This window comes from Pelobates fuscus, chromosome 6 (assembly GCF_036172605.1).
Source record: "Pelobates fuscus isolate aPelFus1 chromosome 6, aPelFus1.pri, whole genome shotgun sequence".
Classification (NCBI taxonomy): Eukaryota; Metazoa; Chordata; class Amphibia; order Anura; family Pelobatidae; genus Pelobates; species Pelobates fuscus.
Window position 1 is genome coordinate 7,494,194 of NC_086322.1, and position 18,193 is coordinate 7,512,386.

At 35.8% G+C, this 18,193-nt stretch overlaps 9 non-coding genes across 9 annotated transcripts; all 9 read left to right on the forward strand.

The window, feature by feature from the left end:
* The first annotated feature begins 458 nt into the window (after window positions 1–458).
* On the forward strand, window positions 459–530 carry TRNAP-AGG (transfer RNA proline (anticodon AGG)). The gene has a single exon. It is a non-coding gene; the product is annotated as a tRNA-Pro (tRNA).
* Window positions 531–1,568: 1,038 nt separating this feature from the next.
* TRNAP-AGG (transfer RNA proline (anticodon AGG)) lies at window positions 1,569–1,640 on the forward strand. The gene has a single exon. It is a non-coding gene; the product is annotated as a tRNA-Pro (tRNA).
* A 1,105-nt stretch (window positions 1,641–2,745) lies between these two features.
* On the forward strand, window positions 2,746–2,817 carry TRNAP-AGG (transfer RNA proline (anticodon AGG)). Its single transcript has one exon. It is a non-coding gene; the product is annotated as a tRNA-Pro (tRNA).
* An 8,838-nt stretch (window positions 2,818–11,655) lies between these two features.
* TRNAP-AGG (transfer RNA proline (anticodon AGG)) lies at window positions 11,656–11,727 on the forward strand. Its single transcript has one exon. It is a non-coding gene; the product is annotated as a tRNA-Pro (tRNA).
* A 1,027-nt stretch (window positions 11,728–12,754) lies between these two features.
* On the forward strand, window positions 12,755–12,826 carry TRNAP-AGG (transfer RNA proline (anticodon AGG)). Its single transcript has one exon. It is a non-coding gene; the product is annotated as a tRNA-Pro (tRNA).
* Window positions 12,827–13,854: 1,028 nt separating this feature from the next.
* TRNAP-AGG (transfer RNA proline (anticodon AGG)) lies at window positions 13,855–13,926 on the forward strand. Its single transcript has one exon. It is a non-coding gene; the product is annotated as a tRNA-Pro (tRNA).
* A 1,104-nt stretch (window positions 13,927–15,030) lies between these two features.
* TRNAP-AGG (transfer RNA proline (anticodon AGG)) lies at window positions 15,031–15,102 on the forward strand. Its single transcript has one exon. It is a non-coding gene; the product is annotated as a tRNA-Pro (tRNA).
* Window positions 15,103–16,130: 1,028 nt separating this feature from the next.
* Window positions 16,131–16,202, forward strand: TRNAP-AGG (transfer RNA proline (anticodon AGG)). The gene has a single exon. It is a non-coding gene; the product is annotated as a tRNA-Pro (tRNA).
* Window positions 16,203–17,230: 1,028 nt separating this feature from the next.
* Window positions 17,231–17,302, forward strand: TRNAP-AGG (transfer RNA proline (anticodon AGG)). Its single transcript has one exon. It is a non-coding gene; the product is annotated as a tRNA-Pro (tRNA).
* Window positions 17,303–18,193: the final 891 nt, after the last annotated feature.

An 18,193-nucleotide genomic window follows, 5' to 3' on the forward strand; every position in this document is an offset into this window, starting at 1 on the left:
ACCTCCCCAAACATTATTTTGCACAAGACTATTTATAATTAATTTCTCCTCTGCACATCTTTACTTTATTTTCAACATGGTGATAGCATGCAGAATATGAGTAAGAAAGTTAAATCCTTCATGTGCTTTTCCAACATATATTAGAACCACAAATTTCTCCTAAACCAACAAAGCCCTCATAAACAATTAAGAAATGAATGGACATTTTAAGTTTCCCCAGCAATTTGACCAGAAGCAGACTCAACTTTGACAACAGTCAATATGATTTATCACCATCGTACATAAACCTCAACTGTTAATTCACCCATACAATGAAAATGATATTGGAAAAACAGATCCTATTGAGGAATTTTAAAATCCTCACTTCAAAACGAAAACTTTGTTTCTATTTTGAGAACACAAACGCTGTCTGGCGCGTTAGTCTGGCAATTTTTTTCCTAAAACCCAACTAATGTAATGGCTCGTTGGTCTAGGGGTATGATTCTCGCTTAGGGTGCGAGAGGTCCCGGGTTCAAATCCCGGACGAGCCCAAGCATTTGGTGTTTTTTCTTTTGAAACACGTAGCTTCGAACTGTGTTTAATATAGTCAGCAAAAATCACTTATAGCAAAACCCTTCAAGTGCTCCAAAGAGAAGATGTTGGCATGCCACCATCAATATATATATATTTCCTGGTGCTTCTGATATCACCTTTCAAAGCTAACATCTTATATTAATACTCGTTTAGCTTTTACTTAGAAATGTATGAGAGAAATCATAAAAAATGTGTCGTTTTCATTATCAACCATTTAAAATCAATGGTTTATCGTAAGTCATTAATGCAAGTCCTAACTGCTCAGATGACGCTTTTAAGACTGCAAAGTCTTTCTTAAGACTGCAAAATCTTTGTTAACAACAAACAAAGGGGAAAAAAATATATGTTTTGACATACGGAATTCTAATTTTATTCATACTTAGACTTGTGCAAATATGTGATGGAGAGGGTAGGTTTGAATCAAATTCCTTCCAGTACACGCCTGAATGTATCGATGAATAAAACTGTAAAGGTAAATTCAAGGCAGTCGTTACGTTCGACTGTGGATTCAAGTTATGGAACCAGGCCAACCTCCCCAAACATTATTTTGCACAAGACTATTTATAATTAATTTCTCCTCTGCACAACTTTACTTTATTTTCAACATGGTGATAGCATGCAGAATATGAGAAAGAAAGTTAAATCCTTCATGTGCTTTTCCAACATACAACATATATTAGAACCACAAATTTCTCCTAAACCAACAAAGCCCTCATAAACAATTAAGAAATGAATGGACATTTTAAGTCTTCCCCAGCAATTTGACCAGAAGCAGACTCAACTTTGACAACAGTCAATATGATTTATCACCATCGTACATAAACCTCAACTGTTAATTCACCCATACAATGAAAATGATATTGGAAAAACAGATCCTATTGAGGAATTTTAAAATCCTCACTTCAAAACGAAAACTTTGTTTCTATTTTGAGAACACAAACGCTGTCTGGCGCGTTAGTCTGGCAATTTTTTTCCTAAAACCCAACTAATGTAATGGCTCGTTGGTCTAGGGGTATGATTCTCGCTTAGGGTGCGAGAGGTCCCGGGTTCAAATCCCGGACGAGCCCAAGCATTTGGTGTTTTTTCTTTTGAAACACGTAGCTTCGAACTGTGTTTAATATAGTCAGCAAAAATCACTTATAGCAAAACCCTTCAAGTGCTCCAAAGAGAAGATGTTGGCATGCCACCATCAATATATATATTTCCTGGTGCTTCTGATATCACCTTTCAAAGCTAACATCTTATATTAATACTCGTTTAGCTTTTACTTAGAAATGTATGAGAGAAATCATAAAAAATGTGTCGTTTTCATTATCAACCATTTAAAATCAATGGTTTATCGTAAGTCATTAATGCAAGTCCTAACTGCTCAGATGACGCTTTTAACCCCTGTAAGGACACATGACATGTCTGACACGTCATGATCCCCTTTTATTCCAGAAGTTTGGTCCTTAAGGGGTTAAGACTGCAAAGTCTTTCTTAAGACTGCAAAATCTTTGTTAACAACAAACAAAGGGGAAAAAATACATGTTTTGACATACGGAATTCTATTTTTATTCATACTTAGACTCGTGCAAATATGTGATGGAGAGGGTAGGTTTGAATCAAATTCCTTCCAGTACACGCCTGAATGTATCGATGAATAAAACTGTAAAGGTAAATTCAAGGCAGTCGTTACGTTCGACTGTGGATTCAAGTTATGGAACCAGGCCAACCTCCCCAAACATTATTTTTCACAAGACTATTTATACTTAATTTCTCCTCTGCACATCTTTACTTTATTTTCAACATGGTGATAGCATGCAGAATATGAGAAAGAAAGTTAAATCCTTCATGTGCTTTTCCAACATATATTAGAACCACAAATTTCTCCTAAACCAACAAAGCCCTCATAAACAATTAAGAAATGAATGGACATTTTAAGTCTTCCCCAGCAATTTGACCAGAAGCAGACTCAACTTTGACAACAGTCAATATGATTTATCACCATCGTACCTAAACCTCAACTGTTAATTCACCCATACAATGAAAATGATATTGGAAAAACAGATCCTATTGAGGAATTTTAAAATCCTCACTTCAAAACGAAAACTTTGTTTCTATTTTGAGAACACAAACGCTGTCTGGCGCGTTAGTCTGGCAATTTTTTTCCTAAAACCCAACTAATGTAATGGCTCGTTGGTCTAGGGGTATGATTCTCGCTTAGGGTGCGAGAGGTCCCGGGTTCAAATCCCGGATGAGCCCAAGCATTTGGTGTTTTTTCTTTTGAAACACGTAGCTTCGAACTGTGTTTAATATAGTCAGCAAAAATCACTTATAGCAAAACCCTTCAAGTGCTCCAAAGAGAAGATGTTGGCATGCCACCATCAATATATATATTTCCTGGTGCTTCTGATATCACCTTTCAAAGCTAACATCTTATATTAATACTCGTTTAGCTTTTACTTAGAAATGTATGAGAGAAATCATAAAAAATGTGTCGTTTTCATTATCAACCATTTAAAATCAATGGTTTATCGTAAGTCATTAATGCAAGTCCTAACTGCTCAGATGACGCTTTTAAGACTGCAAAGTCTTTCTTAAGACTGCAAAATCTTTGTTAACAACAAACAAAGGGGAAAAATACATGTTTTGACATACGGAATTCTATTTTTATTCATACTTAGACTTGTGCAAATATGTGATGGAGAGGGTAGGTTTGAATCAAATTCCTTCCAGTACACGCCTGAATGTATCGATGAATAAAACTGTAAAGGTAAATTCAAGGCAGTCGTTACGTTCGACTGTGGATTCAAGTTATGGAACCAGGCCAACCTCCCCAAACATTATTTTGCACAAGACTATTTATAATTAATTTCTCCTCTGCACATCTTTACTTTATTTTCAACATGGTGATAGCATGCAGAATATGAGAAAGAAAGTTAAATCCTTCATGTGCTTTTCCAACATATATTAGAACCACAAATTTCTCCTAAACCAACAAAGCCCTCATAAACAATTAAGAAATGAATGGACATTTTAAGTCTTCCCCAGCAATTTGACCAGAAGCAGACTCAACTTTGACAACAGTCAATATGATTTATCACCATCGTACATAAACCTCAACTGTTAATTCACCCATACAATGAAAATGATATTGGAAAAACAGATCCTATTGAGGAATTTTAAAATCCTCACTTCAAAACGAAAACTTTGTTTCTATTTTGAGAACACAAACGCTGTCTGGCGCGTTAGTCTGGCAATTTTTTTCCTAAAACCCAACTAATGTAATGGCTCGTTGGTCTAGGGGTATGATTCACGCTTAGGGTGCGAGAGGTCCCGGGTTCAAATCCCGGACGAGCCCAAGCATTTGGTGTTTTTTCTTTTGAAACACGTAGCTTCGAACTGTGTTTAATATAGTCAGCAAAAATCACTTATAGCAAAACCCTTCAAGTGCTCCAAAGAGAAGATGTTGGCATGCCACCATCAATATATATATTTCCTGGTGCTTCTGATATCACCTTTCAAAGCTAACATCTTATATTAATACTCGTTTAGCTTTTACTTAGAAATGTATGAGAGAAATCATAAAAAATGTGTCGTTTTCATTATCAACCATTTAAAATCAATGATTTATCGTAAGTCATTAATGCAAGTCCTAACTGCTCAGATGACGCTTTTAACCCCTTAAGGACACATGACATGTCTGACACGTCATGATCCCCTTTTATTCCAGAAGTTTGGTCCTTAAGGGGTTAAGACTGCAAAGTCTTTCTTAAGACTGCAAAATCTTTGTTAACAACAAACGGGAAAAAATACATGTTTTGACATACGGAATTCTATTTTTATTCATACTTAGACTCGTGCAAATATGTTACATAGTTACATAGTTACATAGTTAGATAGCTGAAAAGAGACTTGCGTCCATCAAGTTCAGCCTTCCTCACACCTGTTTTTTGCTGTTGATCCAAAAGAGAAAAAAAAAAAAAAAAAAAAAAAAAAAAAACCCCAGTTTGAAGCACAATTTTGCAACAAGCTAGGACAAAAAATTCCTTATTGACCCCAGAATGGCAGTCAGATTTATCCTTGAATCAAGCAGTTATTACCCTACATTGAAAGATTATATCCTTGAATATTCTGTCTTTGCAAGTATGCATCTAGTAGCTGTTTGAACATCTGTATGGACTCTGATAAAACCACTTCTTCAGGCAGAGAATTCCACATCCTGATTGTTCTTACAGTAAAAAAACCTTTCCTTTGCCTTAGACGAAATCTTCTTTCTTCCAGTCTAAACGCATGGAGAGGGTAGGTTTGAATCAAATTCCTTCAAGTACACGCCTGAATGTATCGATGAATAAAACTGTAAAGGTAAATTCAAGGCAGTCATTACGTTCGACTGTGGATTCAAGTTATGGAACCAGGTCAACCTCCCCAAACATTATTTTGCACAAGACTATTTATAATTAATTTCTCCTCTGCACATCTTTACTTTATTTTCAACATGGTGATAGCATGCAGAATATGAGAAAGAAAGTTAAATCCTTCATGTGCTTTTCCAACATATATTAGAACCACAAATTTCTCCTAAACCAACAAAGCCCTCATAAACAATTAAGAAATGAATGGACATTTTAAGTCTTCCCCAGCAATTTGACCAGAAGCAGACTCAACTTTGACAACAGTCAATATGATTTATCACCATCGTACATAAACCTCAACTGTTAATTCACCCATACAATGAAAATGATATTGGAAAAACAGATCCTATTGAGGAATTTTAAAATCCTCACTTCAAAACGAAAACTTTGTTTCTATTTTGAGAACACAAACGCTGTCTGGCGCGTTAGTCTGGCAATTTTTTTCCTAAAACCCAACTAATGTAATGGCTCGTTGGTCTAGGGGTATGATTCTCGCTTAGGGTGCGAGAGGTCCCGGGTTCAAATCCTGGACGAGCCCAAGCATTTGGTGTTTTTTCTTTTGAAACACGTAGCTTCGAACTGTGTTTAATATAGTCAGCAAAAATCACTTATAGCAAAACCCTTCAAGAGCTCCAAAGAGAAGATGTTGGCATGCCACCATCAATATATATATTTCCTGGTGCTTCTGATATCACCTTTCAAAGCTAACATCTTATATTAATACTCGTTTAGCTTTTACTTAGAAATATATGAGAGAAATCATAAAAAATGTGTCGTTTTCATTATCAACCATTTAAAATCAATGGTTTATCGTAAGTCATTAATGCAAGTCCTAACTGCTCAGATGACGCTTTTAAGACTGCAAAGTCTTTCTTAAGACTGCAAAATCTTTGTTAACAACAAACAAAGGGGAAAAAATATATGTTTTGACATACGGAATTCTATTTTTATTCATACTTAGACTTGTGCAAATATGTGATGGAGAGGGTAGGTTTGAATCAAATTCCTTCCAGTACACGCCTGAATGTATCGATGAATAAAACTGTAAAGGTAAATTCAAGGCAGTCGTTATGTTCGACTGTGGATTCAAGTTATGGAACCAGGCCAACCTCCCCAATCATTATTTTGCACAAGACTATTTATAATTAATTTCTCCTCTGCACATCTTTACTTTATTTTCAACATGGTGATAGCATGCAGAATATGAGAAATAAAGTTAAATCCTTCATGTGCTTTTCCAACATATATTAGAACCACAAATTTCTCCTAAACCAACAAAGCCCTCATAAACAATTAAGAAATGAATGGACATTTTAAGTCTTCCCCAGCAATTTGACCAGAAGCAGACTCAACTTTGACAACAGTCAATATGATTTATCACCATCGTACATAAACCTCAACTGTTAATTCACCCATACAATGAAAATGATATTGGAAAAACAGATCCTATTGAGGAATTTTAAAATCCTCACTTCAAAACGAAAACTTTGTTTCTATTTTGAGAACACAAACGCTGTCTGGCGCGTTAGTCTGGCAATTTTTTTCCTAAAACCCAACTAATGTAATGGCTCGTTGGTCTAGGGGTATGATTCTTGCTTAGGGTGCGAGAGGTCCCGGGTTCAAATCCTGGACGAGCCCAAGCATTTGGTGTTTTTTCTTTTGAAACACGTAGCTTCGAACTGTGTTTAATATAGTCAGCAAAAATCACTTATAGCAAAACCCTTCAAGTGCTCCAAAGAGAAGATGTTGGCATGCCACCATCAATATATATATATTTCCTGGTGCTTCTGATATCACCTTTCAAAGCTAACATCTTATATTAATACTCGTTTAGCTTTTACTTAGAAATGTATGAGAGAAATCATAAAAAATGTGTCGTTTTCATTATCAACCATATAAAATCAATGGTTTATCGTAAGTCATTAATGCAAGTCCTAACTGCTCAGATGACGCTTTTAACCCCTTAAGGACACATGACATGTCTGACACGTCATGATCCCCTTTTATTCCAGAAGTTTGGTCCTTAAGGGGTTAAGACTGCAAAGTCTTTCTTAAGACTTCAAAATCTTTGTTAACAACAAACGGGAAAAAATACATGTTTTGACATACGGAATTCTATTTTTATTCATACTTAGACTTGTGCAAATATGTGATGGAGAGGGTAGGTTTGAATCAAATTCCTTCAAGTACACGCCTGAATGTATCGATGAATAAAACTGTAAAGGTAAATTCAAGGCAGTCATTACGTTCGACTGTGGATTCAAGTTATGGAACCAGGCCAACCTCCCCAAACATTATTTTGCACAAGACTATTTATAATTAATTTCTCCTCTGCACATCTTTACTTTATTTTCAACATGGTGATAGCATGCAGAATATGAGAAAGAAAGTTAAATCCTTCATGTGCTTTTCCAACATATATTAGAACCACAAATTTCTCCTAAACCAACAAAGCCCTCATAAACAATTAAGAAATGAATGGACATTTTAAGTCTTCCCCAGCAATTTGACCAGAAGCAGACTCAACTTTGACAACAGTCAATATGATTTATCACCATCGTACATAAACCTCAACTGTTAATTCACCCATACAATGAAAATGATATTGGAAAAACAGATCCTATTGAGGAATTTTAAAATCCTCACTTCAAAACGAAAACTTTGTTTCTATTTTGAGAACACAAACGCTGTCTGGCGCGTTAGTCTGGCAATTTTTTTCCTAAAACCCAACTAATGTAATGGCTCGTTGGTCTAGGGGTATGATTCTCGCTTAGGGTGCGAGAGGTCCCGGGTTCAAATCCTGGACGAGCCCAAGCATTTGGTGTTTTTTCTTTTGAAACACGTAGCTTCGAACTGTGTTTAATATAGTCAGCAAAAATCACTTATAGCAAAACCCTTCAAGTGCTCCAAAGAGAAGATGTTGGCATGCCACCATCAATATATATATTTCCTGGTGCTTCTGATATCACCTTTCAAAGCTAACATCTTATATTAATACTCGTTTAGCTTTTACTTAGAAATGTATGAGAGAAATCATAAAAAATGTGTCGTTTTCATTATCAACCATTTAAAATCAATGATTTATCGTAAGTCATTAATGCAAGTCCTAACTGCTCAGATGACGCTTTTAACCCCTTAAGGACACATGACATGTCTGACACGTCATGATCCCCTTTTATTCCAGAAGTTTGGTCCTTAAGGGGTTAAGACTGCAAAGTCTTTCTTAAGACTGCAAAATCTTTGTTAACAACAAACGGGAAAAAATACATGTTTTGACATACGGAATTCTATTTTTATTCATACTTAGACTCGTGCAAATATGTTACATAGTTACATAGTTACATAGTTAGATAGCTGAAAAGAGACTTGCGTCCATCAAGTTCAGCCTTCCTCACACCTGTTTTTTGCTGTTGATCCAAAAGAGAAAAAAAAAAAAAAAAAAAAAAAAAAAAAAACCCCAGTTTGAAGCACAATTTTGCAACAAGCTAGGACAAAAAATTCCTTATTGACCCCAGAATGGCAGTCAGATTTATCCTTGAATCAAGCAGTTATTACCCTACATTGAAAGATTATATCCTTGAATATTCTGTCTTTGCAAGTATGCATCTAGTAGCTGTTTGAACATCTGTATGGACTCTGATAAAACCACTTCTTCAGGCAGAGAATTCCACATCCTGATTGTTCTTACAGTAAAAAAACCTTTCCTTTGCCTTAGACGAAATCTTCTTTCTTCCAGTCTAAACGCATGGAGAGGGTAGGTTTGAATCAAATTCCTTCAAGTACACGCCTGAATGTATCGATGAATAAAACTGTAAAGGTAAATTCAAGGCAGTCATTACGTTCGACTGTGGATTCAAGTTATGGAACCAGGTCAACCTCCCCAAACATTATTTTGCACAAGACTATTTATAATTAATTTCTCCTCTGCACATCTTTACTTTATTTTCAACATGGTGATAGCATGCAGAATATGAGAAAGAAAGTTAAATCCTTCATGTGCTTTTCCAACATATATTAGAACCACAAATTTCTCCTAAACCAACAAAGCCCTCATAAACAATTAAGAAATGAATGGACATTTTAAGTCTTCCCCAGCAATTTGACCAGAAGCAGACTCAACTTTGACAACAGTCAATATGATTTATCACCATCGTACATAAACCTCAACTGTTAATTCACCCATACAATGAAAATGATATTGGAAAAACAGATCCTATTGAGGAATTTTAAAATCCTCACTTCAAAACGAAAACTTTGTTTCTATTTTGAGAACACAAACGCTGTCTGGCACGTTAGTCTGGCAATTTTTTTCCTAAAACCCAACTAATGTAATGGCTCGTTGGTCTAGGGGTATGATTCTCGCTTAGGGTGCGAGAGGTCCCGGGTTCAAATCCTGGACGAGCCCAAGCATTTGGTGTTTTTTCTTTTGAAACACGTAGCTTCGAACTGTGTTTAATATAGTCAGCAAAAATCACTTATAGCAAAACCCTTCAAGTGCTCCAAAGAGAAGATGTTGGCATGCCACCATCAATATATATATTTCCTGGTGCTTCTGATATCACCTTTCAAAGCTAACATCTTATATTAATACTCGTTTAGCTTTTACTTAGAAATGTATGAGAGAAATCATAAAAAATGTGTCGTTTTCATTATCAACCATTTAAAATCAATGGTTTATCGTAAGTCATTAATGCAAGTCCTAACTGCTCAGATGACGCTTTTAACCCCTTAAGGACACATGACATGTCTGACACGTCATGATCCCCTTTTATTCCAGAAGTTTGGTCCTTAAGGGGTTAAGACTGCAAAGTCTTTCTTAAGACTGCAAAATCTTTGTTAACAACAAACAAAGGGGAAAAAATACATGTTTTGACATACGGAATTCTATTTTTATTCATACTTAGACTCGTGCAAATATGTGATGGAGAGGGTAGGTTTGAATCAAATTCCTTCCAGTACACGCCTGAATGTATCGATGAATAAAACTGTAAAGGTAAATTCAAGGCAGTCGTTACGTTCGACTGTGGATTCAAGTTATGGAACCAGGCCAACCTCCCCAAACATTATTTTTCACAAGACTATGTATACTTAATTTCTCCTCTGCACATCTTTACTTTATTTTCAACATGGTGATAGCATGCAGAATATGAGAAAGAAAGTTAAATCCTTCATGTGCTTTTCCAACATATATTAGAACCACAAATTTCTCCTAAACCAACAAAGCCCTCATAAACAATTAAGAAATGAATGGACATTTTAAGTCTTCCCCAGCAATTTGACCAGAAGCAGACTCAACTTTGACAACAGTCAATATGATTTATCACCATCGTACCTAAACCTCAACTGTTAATTCACCCATACAATGAAAATGATATTGGAAAAACAGATCCTATTGAGGAATTTTAAAATCCTCACTTCAAAACGAAAACTTTGTTTCTATTTTGAGAACACAAACGCTGTCTGGCACGTTAGTCTGGCAATTTTTTTCCTAAAACCCAACTAATGTAATGGCTCGTTGGTCTAGGGGTATGATTCTCGCTTAGGGTGCGAGAGGTCCCGGGTTCAAATCCTGGACGAGCCCAAGCATTTGGTGTTTTTTCTTTTGAAACACGTAGCTTCGAACTGTGTTTAATATAGTCAGCAAAAATCACTTATAGCAAAACCCTTCAAGTGCTCCAAAGAGAAGATGTTGGCATGCCACCATCAATATATATATTTCCTGGTGCTTCTGATATCACCTTTCAAAGCTAACATCTTATATTAATACTCGTTTAGCTTTTACTTAGAAATGTATGAGAGAAATCATAAAAAATGTGTCGTTTTCATTATCAACCATTTAAAATCAATGGTTTATCGTAAGTCATTAATGCAAGTCCTAACTGCTCAGATGACGCTTTTAACCCCTTAAGGACACATGACATGTCTGACACGTCATGATCCCCTTTTATTCCAGAAGTTTGGTCCTTAAGGGGTTAAGACTGCAAAGTCTTTCTTAAGACTGCAAAATCTTTGTTAACAACAAACAAAGGGGAAAAAATACATGTTTTGACATACGGAATTCTATTTTTATTCATACTTAGACTCGTGCAAATATGTGATGGAGAGGGTAGGTTTGAATCAAATTCCTTCCAGTACACGCCTGAATGTATCGATGAATAAAACTGTAAAGGTAAATTCAAGGCAGTCGTTACGTTCGACTGTGGATTCAAGTTATGGAACCAGGCCAACCTCCCCAAACATTATTTTTCACAAGACTATGTATACTTAATTTCTCCTCTGCACATCTTTACTTTATTTTCAACATGGTGATAGCATGCAGAATATGAGAAAGAAAGTTAAATCCTTCATGTGCTTTTCCAACATATATTAGAACCACAAATTTCTCCTAAACCAACAAAGCCCTCATAAACAATTAAGAAATGAATGGACATTTTAAGTCTTCCCCAGCAATTTGACCAGAAGCAGACTCAACTTTGACAACAGTCAATATGATTTATCACCATCGTACCTAAACCTCAACTGTTAATTCACCCATACAATGAAAATGATATTGGAAAAACAGATCCTATTGAGGAATTTTAAAATCCTCACTTCAAAACGAAAACTTTGTTTCTATTTTGAGAACACAAACGCTGTCTGGCGCGTTAGTCTGGCAATTTTTTTCCTAAAACCCAACTAATGTAATGGCTCGTTGGTCTAGGGGTATGATTCTCGCTTAGGGTGCGAGAGGTCCCGGGTTCAAATCCCGGATGAGCCCAAGCATTTGGTGTTTTTTCTTTTGAAACACGTAGCTTCGAACTGTGTTTAATATAGTCAGCAAAAATCACTTATAGCAAAACCCTTCAAGTGCTCCAAAGAGAAGATGTTGGCATGCCACCATCAATATATATATTTCCTGGTGCTTCTGATATCACCTTTCAAAGCTAACATCTTATATTAATACTCGTTTAGCTTTTACTTAGAAATGTATGAGAGAAATCATAAAAAATGTGTCGTTTTCATTATCAACCATTTAAAATCAATGGTTTATCGTAAGTCATTAATGCAAGTCCTAACTGCTCAGATGACGCTTTTAAGACTGCAAAGTCTTTCTTAAGACTGCAAAATCTTTGTTAACAACAAACAAAGGGGAAAAATACATGTTTTGACATACGGAATTCTATTTTTATTCATACTTAGACTTGTGCAAATATGTGATGGAGAGGGTAGGTTTGAATCAAATTCCTTCCAGTACACGCCTGAATGTATCGATGAATAAAACTGTAAAGGTAAATTCAAGGCAGTCGTTACGTTCGACTGTGGATTCAAGTTATGGAACCAGGCCAACCTCCCCAAACATTATTTTGCACAAGACTATTTATAATTAATTTCTCCTCTGCACATCTTTACTTTATTTTCAACATGGTGATAGCATGCAGAATATGAGAAAGAAAGTTAAATCCTTCATATGCTTTTCCAACATATATTAGAACCACAAATTTCTCCTAAACCAACAAAGCCCTCATAAACAATTAAGAAATGAATGGACATTTTAAGTCTTCCCCAGCAATTTGACCAGAAGCAGACTCAACTTTGACAACAGTCAATATGATTTATCACCATCGTACATAAACCTCAACTGTTAATTCACCCATACAATGAAAATGATATTGGAAAAACAGATCCTATTGAGGAATTTTAAAATCCTCACTTCAAAACGAAAACTTTGTTTCTATTTTGAGAACACAAACGCTGTCTGGCGCGTTAGTCTGGCAATTTTTTTCCTAAAACCCAACTAATGTAATGGCTCGTTGGTCTAGGGGTATGATTCTCGCTTAGGGTGCGAGAGGTCCCGGGTTCAAATCCCGGACGAGCCCAAGCATTTGGTGTTTTTTCTTTTGAAACACGTAGCTTCGAACTGTGTTTAATATAGTCAGCAAAAATCACTTATAGCAAAACCCTTCAAGTGCTCCAAAGAGAAGATGTTGGCATGCCACCATCAATATATATATTTCCTGGTGCTTCTGATATCACCTTTCAAAGCTAACATCTTATATTAATACTCGTTTAGCTTTTACTTAGAAATGTATGAGAGAAATCATAAAAAATGTGTCGTTTTCATTATCAACCATTTAAAATCAATGGTTTATCGTACGTCATTAATGCAAGTCCTAACTGCTCAGATGACGCTTTTAAGACTGCAAAGTCTTTCTTAAGACTGCAAAATCTTTGTTAACAACAAACAAAGGGGAAAAAATATATGTTTTGACATACGGAATTCTATTTTTATTCATACTTAGACTTGTGCAAATATGTGATGGAGAGGGTAGGTTTGAATCAAATTCCTTCCAGTACACGCCTGAATGTATCGATGAATAAAACTGTAAAGGTAAATTCAAGGCAGTCGTTACGTTCGACTGTGGATTCAAGTTATGGAACCAGGCCAACCTCCCCAAACATTATTTTGCACAAGACTATTTATAATTAATTTCTCCTCTGCACAACTTTACTTTATTTTCAACATGGTGATAGCATGCAGAATATGAGAAAGAAAGTTAAATCCTTCATGTGCTTTTCCAACATATATTAGAACCACAAATTTCTCCTAAACCAACAAAGCCCTCATAAACAATTAAGAAATGAATGGACATTTTAAGTCTTCCCCAGCAATTTGACCAGAAGCAGACTCAACTTTGACAACAGTCAATATGATTTATCACCATCGTACATAAACCTCAACTGTTAATTCACCCATACAATGAAAATGATATTGGAAAAACAGATCCTATTGAGGAATTTTAAAATCCTCACTTCAAAACGAAAACTTTGTTTCTATTTTGAGAACACAAACGCTGTCTGGCGCGTTAGTCTGGCAATTTTTTTCCTAAAATCCAACTAATGTAATGGCTCGTTGGTCTAGGGGTATGATTCTCGCTTAGGGTGCGAGAGGTCCCGGGTTCAAATCCCGGACGAGCCCAAGCATTTGGTGTTTTTTCTTTTGAAACACGTAGCTTCGAACTGTGTTTAATATAGTCAGCAAAAATCACTTATAGCAAAACCCTTCAAGTGCTCCAAAGAGAAGATGTTGGCATGCCACCATCAATATATATATTTCCTGGTGCTTCTGATATCACCTTTCAAAGCTAACATCTTATATTAATACTCGTTTAGCTTTTACTTAGAAATGTATGAGAGAAATCATAAAAAATGTGTCGTTTTCATTATCAACCATTTAAAATCAATGGTTTATCGTAAGTCATTAATGCAAGTCCTAACTGCTCAGATGACGCTTTTAACCCCTTAAGGACACATGACATGTCTGACACGTCATGATCCCCTTTTATTCCAGAAGTTTGGTCCTTAAGGGGTTAAGACTGCAAAGTCTTTCTTAAGACTGCAAAATCTTTGTTAACAACAAACAAAGGGGAAAAAATACATGTTTTGACATACGGAATTCTATTTTTATTCATACTTAGACTTGTGCAAATATGTGATGGAGAGGGTAGGTTTGAATCAAATTCCTTCCAGTACACGCCTGAATGTATCGATGAATAAAACTGTAAAGGTAAATTCAAGGCAGTCGTTACGTTCGACTGTGGATTCAAGTTATGGAACCAGGCCAACCTCCCCAAACATTATTTTTCACAAGACTATTTATAATTAATTTCTCCTCTGCACATCTTTACTTTATTTTCAACATGGTGATAGCATGCAGAATATGAGAAAGAAAGTTAAATCCTTCATGTGCTTTTCCAACATATATTAGAACCACAAATTTCTCCTAAACCAACAAAGCCCTCATAAACAATTAAGAAATGAATGGACATTTTAAGTCTTCCCCAGCAATTTGACCAGAAGCAGACTCAACTTTGACAACAGTCAATATGATTTATCACCATCGTACATAAACCTCAACTGTTAATTCACCCATACAATGAAAATGATATTGGAAAAACAGATCCTATTGAGGAATTTTAAAATCCTCACTTCAAAACGAAAACTTTGTTTCTATTTTGAGAACACAAACGCTGTCTGGCGCGTTAGTCTGGCAATTTTTTTCCTAAAACCCAACTAATGTAATGGCTCGTTGGTCTAGGGGTATGATTCTCGCTTAGGGTGCGAGAGGTCCCGGGTTCAAATCCCGGACGAGCCCAAGCATTTGGTGTTTTTTCTTTTGAAACACGTAGCTTCGAACTGTGTTTAATATAGTCAGCAAAAATCACTTATAGCAAAACCCTTCAAGTGCTCCAAAGAGAAGATGTTGGCATGCCACCATCAATATATATATTTCCTGGTGCTTCTGATATCACCTTTCAAAGCTAACATCTTATATTAATACTCGTTTAGCTTTTACTTAGAAATGTATGAGAGAAATCATAAAAAATGTGTCGTTTTCATTATCAACCATTTAAAATCAATGGTTTATCGTACGTCATTAATGCAAGTCCTAACTGCTCAGATGACGCTTTTAAGACTGCAAAGTCTTTCTTAAGACTGCAAAATCTTTGTTAACAACAAACAAAGGGGAAAAAATATATGTTTTGACATACGGAATTCTATTTTTATTCATACTTAGACTTGTGCAAATATGTGATGGAGAGGGTAGGTTTGAATCAAATTCCTTCCAGTACACGCCTGAATGTATCGATGAATAAAACTGTAAAGGTAAATTCAAGGCAGTCGTTACGTTCGACTGTGGATTCAAGTTATGGAACCAGGCCAACCTCCCCAAACATTATTTTGCACAAGACTATTTATAATTAATTTCTCCTCTGCACAACTTTACTTTATTTTCAACATGGTGATAGCATGCAGAATATGAGAAAGAAAGTTAAATCCTTCATGTGCTTTTCCAACATATATTAGAACCACAAATTTCTCCTAAACCAACAAAGCCCTCATAAACAATTAAGAAATGAATGGACATTTTAAGTCTTCCCCAGCAATTTGACCAGAAGCAGACTCAACTTTGACAACAGTCAATATGATTTATCACCATCGTACATAAACCTCAACTGTTAATTCACCCATACAATGAAAATGATATTGGAAAAACAGATCCTATTGAGGAATTTTAAAATCCTCACTTCAAAACGAAAACTTTGTTTCTATTTTGAGAACACAAACGCTGTCTGACGCGTTAGTCTGGCAATTTTTTTCCTAAAATCCAACTAATGTAATGGCTCGTTGGTCTAGGGGTATGATTCTCGCTTAGGGTGCGAGAGGTCCCGGGTTCAAATCCCGGACGAGCCCAAGCATTTGGTGTTTTTTCTTTTGAAACACGTAGCTTCGAACTGTGTTTAATATAGTCAGCAAAAATCACTTATAGCAAAACCCTTCAAGTGCTCCAAAGAGAAGATGTTGGCATGCCACCATCAATATATATATTTCCTGGTGCTTCTGATATCACCTTTCAAAGCTAACATCTTATATTAATACTCGTTTAGCTTTTACTTAGAAATGTATGAGAGAAATCATAAAAAATGTGTCGTTTTCATTATCAACCATTTAAAATCAATGGTTTATCGTACGTCATTAATGCAAGTCCTAACTGCTCAGATGACGCTTTTAAGACTGCAAAGTCTTTCTTAAGACTGCAAAATCTTTGTTAACAACAAACAAAGGGGAAAAAATATATGTTTTGACATACGGAATTCTATTTTTATTCATACTTAGACTTGTGCAAATATGTGATGGAGAGGGTAGGTTTGAATCAAATTCCTTCCAGTACACGCCTGAATGTATCGATGAATAAAACTGTAAAGGTAAATTCAAGGCAGTCGTTACGTTCGACTGTGGATTCAAGTTATGGAACCAGGCCAACCTCCCCAAACATTATTTTGCACAAGACTATTTATAATTAATTTCTCCTCTGCACAACTTTACTTTATTTTCAACATGGTGATAGCATGCAGAATATGAGAAAGAAAGTTAAATCCTTCATGTGCTTTTCCAACATATATTAGAACCACAAATTTCTCCTAAACCAACAAAGCCCTCATAAACAATTAAGAAATGAATGGACATTTTAAGTCTTCCCCAGCAATTTGACCAGAAGCAGACTCAACTTTGACAACAGTCAATATGATTTATCACCATCGTACATAAACCTCAACTGTTAATTCACCCATACAATGAAAATGATATTGGAAAAACAGATCCTATTGAGGAATTTTAAAATCCTCACTTCAAAACGAAAACTTTGTTTCTATTTTGAGAACACAAACGCTGTCTGGCGCGTTAGTCTGGCAATTTTTTTCCTAAAATCCAACTAATGTAATGGCTCGTTGGTCTAGGGGTATGATTCTCGCTTAGGGTGCGAGAGGTCCCGGGTTCAAATCCCGGACGAGCCCAAGCATTTGGTGTTTTTTCTTTTGAAACACGTAGCTTCGAACTGTGTTTAATATAGTCAGCAAAAATCACTTATAGCAAAACCCTTCAAGTGCTCCAAAGAGAAGATGTTGGCATGCCACCATCAATATATATATTTCCTGGTGCTTCTGATATCACCTTTCAAAGCTAACATCTTATATTAATACTCGTTTAGCTTTTACTTAGAAATGTATGAGAGAAATCATAAAAAATGTGTCGTTTTCATTATCAACCATTTAAAATCAATGGTTTATCGTAAGTCATTAATGCAAGTCCTAACTGCTCAGATGACGCTTTTAACCCCTTAAGGACACATGACATGTCTGACACGTCATGATCCCCTTTTATTCCAGAAGTTTGGTCCTTAAGGGGTTAAGACTGCAAAGTCTTTCTTAAGACTGCAAAATCTTTGTTAACAACAAACAAAGGGGAAAAAATACATGTTTTGACATACGGAATTCTATTTTTATTCATACTTAGACTTGTGCAAATATGTGATGGAGAGGGTAGGTTTGAATCAAATTCCTTCCAGTACACGCCTGAATGTATCGATGAATAAAACTGTAAAGGTAAATTCAAGGCAGTCGTTACGTTCGACTGTGGATTCAAGTTATGGAACCAGGCCAACCTCCCCAAACATTATTTTTCACAAGACTATTTATAATTAATTTCTCCTCTGCACATCTTTACTTTATTTTCAACATGGTGATAGCATGCAGAATATGAGAAAGAAAGTTAAATCCTTCATGTGCTTTTCCAACATATATTAGAACCACAAATTTCTCCTAAACCAACAAAGCCCTCATAAACAATTAAGAAATGAATGGACATTTTAAGTCTTCCCCAGCAATTTGACCAGAAGCAGACTCAAC